Source organism: Dama dama, chromosome 1 (genome assembly GCF_033118175.1).
Source record: "Dama dama isolate Ldn47 chromosome 1, ASM3311817v1, whole genome shotgun sequence".
In the NCBI taxonomy this organism is placed as follows: Eukaryota; Metazoa; Chordata; class Mammalia; order Artiodactyla; family Cervidae; genus Dama; species Dama dama.
Genome location: NC_083681.1, coordinates 3,685,138 through 3,691,816, shown reverse-complemented (window position 1 = coordinate 3,691,816; position 6,679 = coordinate 3,685,138).

Sequence of the window (6,679 nt, the reverse complement as noted above, 5' to 3'; positions counted from 1 at the left end):
TAAGACATCTTCCCATGATGGCCCCTATGATCCACTCCTGGTATTCATTTCCTTATTTAACCCTCTCCCTTTGCTTGTGGGCTGGACCTAGTCCATCAGTCAGTTCAGTCCCTTAGTTGTGTCAGCCTCATTGCAATTCCATGGACTGCAACATGCCAGGTTTCCCTTTCCATCACCAACTCTCAGAGCTTGCTCAAACGCTCAAACTCACGTCCATCGAGTCAGTGATGCCATCCAAACAGCTCATCCTCTGTCTTCTTCTCCTCCTGCCTTCAATCTTTTCCAGCTTCAGGGTCTTTTCCAAAGAGTTAGTTCTTTGCATCAGGTGGCCAAGGTATTGGAGTTTCAGCGTCATCAGTCTTTCCAATGAATATTCAGGAATGATTTCCTTCAGGATTGACTGGTTTGATCTCCTTGTAGTCCAAAGGACTTCTTCTTTGCAGTCCAAAGAGTCTTCTCCAACACCACAGTTCAAAAGCATCAATTCTTCAGTGCTCAGCATTCTTTATGGTCCAATTCTCACATCCATCCATGACTACTGGAAAAACCATAGCTTTGACTAGATGGGCCTTTGTTTGCAAAGTAATGTCTCTGCTTTTTAATATGCTTTTCTTCCAAGAAGCAAACATCTTTTAATTTCATGGCAGCAGTCACCATCTGCAGTGATTTTGGAGCCCAACAAAATAAAGTCTCTCACTGTTTCCACTGTTTCCCCTCCTATTTGCCATGAAGTGATAGGACCGGATGCCATGATCTTCATTTTTTGAAAGTTGAGTTTTAAGCCAGCTTTTTAACCTTCTCTCGCTTTCATCAAGAGGCTCTTTAGTTCCTCTTTGCTTTCTACCGTAAGGGTGGTGTCATCTGCATATCTGAGGTTATTGATATTTCTCCTGGCAATCTTGATTCCCGCTTGTACTTCATACAGCTTGGCATTTCACATGATGTACTCTGCAAATAAGTTAAATAAGCAGGGTGGCAATATACAGCCTTGATGTACTCCTTTTCTAATATGGAACCAGTCTGTTGTTCCATGTCCATTCTAACTGTTGCTTCTTGACCTGCATACAGATTTCTCAGGAGACAGGGGAAGTGTCCTGGTATTTCCGTCTCTTGAAGAATTTCCCACAGTTTGTTGTGATCCACACAAAGGCTTTGGTGTAATCAATAAAGCAGAAGTAGATGCTTTTCTGGAAAGTGAAGTCACTCAATTTTGTCTGACTCTTTGCGACCCCATGGACTGTAGCCTGCCAGGCTCCTCCATCCATGGGATTTTCCAGGCAAGAATACTGGAGTGAGTGATCATTTCATCTCCAGGGTTTTTTCTGGAATTCCTTTGCTTTTTCTATGATCCAACGGATGTTGACAATTTGATCTCTGGTTCCTCTGTCTTTCCAAATCCAGTTTGAACATCTGTAATTCTTGATTCTGCTGAAGCCTCGCTTGGAATCTCACTTGGCTCCAAGCTGTTGAAGATGCACTTGGAAAATTTTGAGCATTACTTTGCTAGCATGAGATAAGTGCAATTGTGCAGTAGTTTGAATGTTTTTTTGGCATTGCCTTTCTTTGGGATTGGAGTGAAAATGACTTTTTCCAGTCCTATGACAACTGCTCAGTTTTCCAAATTTGCTGGGATATTGATTGCAGCACTTTCACAGCATCATCTTTTAGGGTTTTAAATAGCTCAGCTAGAATTCCATCACCTCCACTAGCTTTGTTCATAGTGATGCTTCCTAAGGACCACTTGACTTCACATTCCAGGATGTCTGGCCCTAGGTGAGTGAGCACACCATCATGGTTATCTGGGTCATTAAGATCTTTAGTGAATAGGATACATGGCAAAAGTGATTGGATGTCCCTTCTGAGATTAGAGTGCAAAAGACTCTGACTTCTGCCTAGTTTGCACTCTTTTTCTCTAGCTCTTCTTGGTTTGCAGGTTCTGATGAAATAAGCTGCCTTGTGGGGAGCTTTGGAGACATGTTGAAGGACACAAAGAGCAAGAAGCTGTAAGTGGCCTCTGGCTAAAAGCCTGGGAGGTACTGAGGCCCTCAGTGCAATAGGCCTTAAAACACTGAAACCTTCCAACAACCTGGTGAGGAGGATAGCTGTGAGTAAACTTGGAAGTTGATACTTCTCCAGTTGAGCCTTAAGATGGCTACAGAACTGCGTTGCTATGGCCTGAATATTTGTATCCCCCTCAAAATTTACATGTTGAAATCCATCCACTACAAGGTGATGGTATTAGGAAGTAGGGACTTTGAGAGATAATTAGGTCATGAGGTTGGGCCCCCATGAATGAGATTAGTACCCTTATAAAAGAGACTCCAAAGAGATTCTTCACTTCCTCTGTGTCAACTAAAAGAGATGGACAACTTGAGAGTTGTGAGTCGAGTTTTATTTGAGGCAAAATGAGGACTGCAGCCCAGGAGACAGCACTTCAGATAGCTCTGAAAGACTTCTCTGAAGAAGCAGTGGGATGGTCAATATATAAGATTTTGGTGAAGGGGGAGTTCAGTGCAATCAATCGCTTAGTTTACAAACAGTTTTCTGCCAGTTAGGAGAAGCTGATGTCACCATGAAGGGATTTAGTGATTTTCTAAATATGAAGAGATGCAAGAATTGGGATTATGAAATCAGTTCCTGAAAATATCTAACTACCTAAAGACCTGTACCACAGCCTTGTCTAGCTCAATGAAACCATGAGCCATGCTGTATAGGTCCACCCAAATGGATGGGTCATGGTGGAAAGTTCTCACAAAACGTGCTCCACTGGAGAAGGGATGGGAAACCACTTCAGTATTCTTGCTTTGAGAATCCCATGAAAAGGCAAAAAGATATGACACTGAAAGATGAACTCCACAAGTTGATTGGTACCCAATATGCTACTGGAGAAGAGTGGAGAAATAACTCCAGAAAGAATAGAGACGGAGCCAAAGGAAAAACTATGCCTAGTTGTGGATGTGACTGGTGACGGAAGTAAAGTCTGATGCTATAAAGAGCAATATTGCATAGGAACCTGGAATGTTAAATCAAGGTAAATTAGAAGTGGTCAAATAGGAGATGGCAAGAGTGAACTAAAATGGGCTGGAATGGGCGAATTTAATTCAGATGACCATTATATCTACTACTGTGGGTGAGAATCTCTTAGAAGAAATGGAGTTACCTCATAGTCATCAAAATAGTCTGAAATGCAGTACTTAAGTGTAATCTCCAAAATGACAGAATGATCTCTGTCCATTTCCAAGGCAAATAATTCAATATCACAGTAATCCAAGTCTATGCCCCAACCAGTAATCCAAAGAAGCTGAAGTTGAATGGTTCTATGAACACCTAGAAGTCCTTCTAGAACTAACACCCAAAAAAGGTGTTTCTTTCATCATACGGGACTTGAATGCAAAAGGAGGAAGTCAAGAGATACCTGGAATTAACAGGCAAATTTGGCCTTGGAGTACAAAATGAAGCAGGGCAAAAGTTAACAGAGTTTTGCCAAGTGAACTCACTGGTCATAGCAAACATCCTCTTCCAACAACACAAGAGACAAACCTACACATGAACATCACCAGATGGTCAATACTGAAATCACATTGATTATATTCTTTGCAGCGAAAGATGGAGAAGAGCTTAGAGTCAGCAAAAAGAAGACAGGGAGCTGACTGTGGCTCACATCAAGAATTATTTATTGCAAAATTCAGACTTGAAGAAAGTAGGGAAAACCACTAGACCATTCATATGACCTAAATCAAATCCCTTATGATTATACAGGGTACGTGACAAGTAGATTCAAGGGATTAGATCTGATAGACAGAGTGCCTGAAAAACTATGGATGGAGGTTCATGACATCGTACAGGAGGCAGTGATCAAGACCATCCCCAAGAAAAAGAAATGCAAAAAGGCAAAATGACTGTCTGAGGAGGCCTTACAAATAGCCTGAGAAAATAAGAGAAGCTAAAGGCAAAGGAGAAAAGGAAAGCTATACCCATCTGAATGCAGAGTTCCAAAGAATAGCAAGGAGAGATAAGAAAGTCTTCCTCAGTGATCACTGCAGAGAAATAGACGAAAACAATAGAATGGGAAAGACTGGAGATCTCTTCATGAAAATTTAGAGATACCAAGGGAATATTTCATGCAAAGATGGGCTCAATAAAGGACAGAAATGGTAGAGACCTAACAGAAGCAGAAGATATTAAGAAGAGGTGGCAAGAATACACAGAAGAACTGTACAAAAAAGATCTTCATGACCCAGAGAATCACGATGGTGTGATCACTCACCTAGAGCCGGTCATCCTGGAATGTGAGGTCAAGTGGGCCTTAGGAAGCATCACTATGAACAAAGCTAGTGGAGGTGATGAAATTCCAGCTGAGCTATTTCAAATCCTGAAAGATGATACTGTGAAAGTGCTGCACTCAATATCCCAGCAAATTTGGAAAACTCAGCAGTGGCCACAGGACTGAAAAAGGTCAGTTTTCATTCCAATTCCAAAGAAAGGCAATGCCAAAGAATGTTCAAATGCTGAAAATTGCATTCATCTCATACGCTAGCAAAGTAATGCTTAAAATTCTCAAAGCAAGGCTTCAACAGCATGTGACTGAGAATTCCCAGATGTTCAAGCTGGATTTAGAAAAGGCAGAGAAACCAGAGATCAAATTTCCAACATCTGTTGGATCATAGGAAAAGCAAGAGAATTCAAAAAAAACATCTAATTCTGCTTTATTGATTACCCCCCCTCCCCCAAAGACTTTGACTGTGTAGATCACAACAAAGTGTGGAAAATCTTCAAGAGAGGGGACTACCAGACCACCTTACCTGCCTCCTGAGAAATCTGTATGCAGGTCAAGAAGCAACAGTTAGAACTGGACATGGAACAAACTGGTTCCATATTGGGAAAGGAGTACATCAAGACTGTATACTGTCACCCTGCTTATTTAACTTATATGCAGAGTACATCATGTGAAATGCCAAGCTGGATGAAGCACAAGCTGGAATCAAGATTGCCAGGAGAAATATCAATAACCTCATATATGCAGATGAGACCACCTTTATGGTAGAAAGTGAAGAAGAACTAAAGAGCCTCTTGATGAAAGTGAAAGAGGAGAGTGAAAAAGCTGGCTTAAAAACTCAATATTCAAGAAACGAAGATCATGACATCTGGTCCCATCACTCCATGGCAATTGAGGGGGAAACAATGGAAACAATGAGAGAGCTTATTTTGTTGGGCTCCAAAATCACTGTAGATGGTGACAGCAGCCATGAAATTAAAAGCCATTTGCTCTTTGGAAGAAAAGCTATGACCAACATCGACAGCATATTAATAAGCAGAGACATTACTTTGCTGACAAAGGTCCATGTAGTCAAAGCTATGTTTTTTCCAGTAGTCATGTATGGATGTGAAAGTTGGACCATAAAGAAAGCTGAGAACTGAAGAACTGATGCTTTTGAACTGTGGTGTTGGAGAAGGTTCTTGAGAGTCACTTGGACTGCAAGGAGATCAAACCAGTCAATCCTGAAGAAAATCATTCCTGAATATTTATTGGAAGGACTGATGCTGAAGCTCAAACTCCAATATTTTGGCCACCTGATGTGAAGAACTGACTCATTAGAAGAGACCCTGATGTTGGAAAAGATTGAATGCAGATGGAGAAGGGGATGACAGAGGATGAGATGGTTGGATGGCATTACCGACTCAATGGACATGAGTTTGAATAAGCTCCAGAAGTTGGTGATGGATAGGGAGACCTGGTTGCACAGTCTATGGGGTCACAAAGAGTTGGACTTGACTGAACGACTGAACTTAATGAACTGAAAGGCCTGTCCCACCAGATTCACTGGAGCAGAGTGCCTCACTGCATGCTGAGCTCTGTCAGACAGTGTTGAAGGTCAACAGCTGTAGCAACACCGGGTTCAGTCTCCAGAGAGGCAGATGGCAAATGCTCTTGTTGCTGTTGTTCAGTCACTGGCAAATGCTCTTGGCAAGTGCCAATGTGTCAGTGACATCTGTGTATGAAGTTATAACAGAAAGAATCAGTCTATGAACCAAGAATGCCATGCTTTTCCAGTAGTCATGTATGGATGTGAGAGTTGGACCATAAAGAAGGCTGAGCCCCAAAGAATTGATGCTTTTGAACTGTGGTGTTAGAGAAGACTCTTGAGAGCCCTTTTGACTTCAAGGAGATTAAACCAGTGAATCCTCAAGGAAATCAGTCTTGAATATTCACTGGAAAGACTGATGCTGAAGCTGAAACTCCAATTCTTTGGGCCACCTGATGCAAAGAACTGACTCATTAGAAGAGACTCTGATGCTGGAAAAGACTGAAGGTAGATGGAAAAGGGGACAACAGATGGTTGGATGGCATCACTGACTTGATGGACATGAGTTTGAGCAAGCTCCAGGAGTTGGTGATGGATAGGGAAGCCTGTTGTTCTGCAGTCCGTGGGGTTGCAAGGAGTTGGACATGACTGAGTGGCTTAACAACAACAAATGAACCAGGAAGTGGCTTCTTATCCAACACCAAATGGGCTGACACCGTGATCTTGGAGTTTCCAGACTCTGGAATAGAAAAGTAAATTTCTCTTGCTTATAAGCTACCCAGCCTGTGGTATATTGTTATAGCTGCATGAATGTTCTAAGACGTGAGTCATACCTTTGTCAGGGAGCAAAACTGGCTGCCCCTAAAATGTCTCCT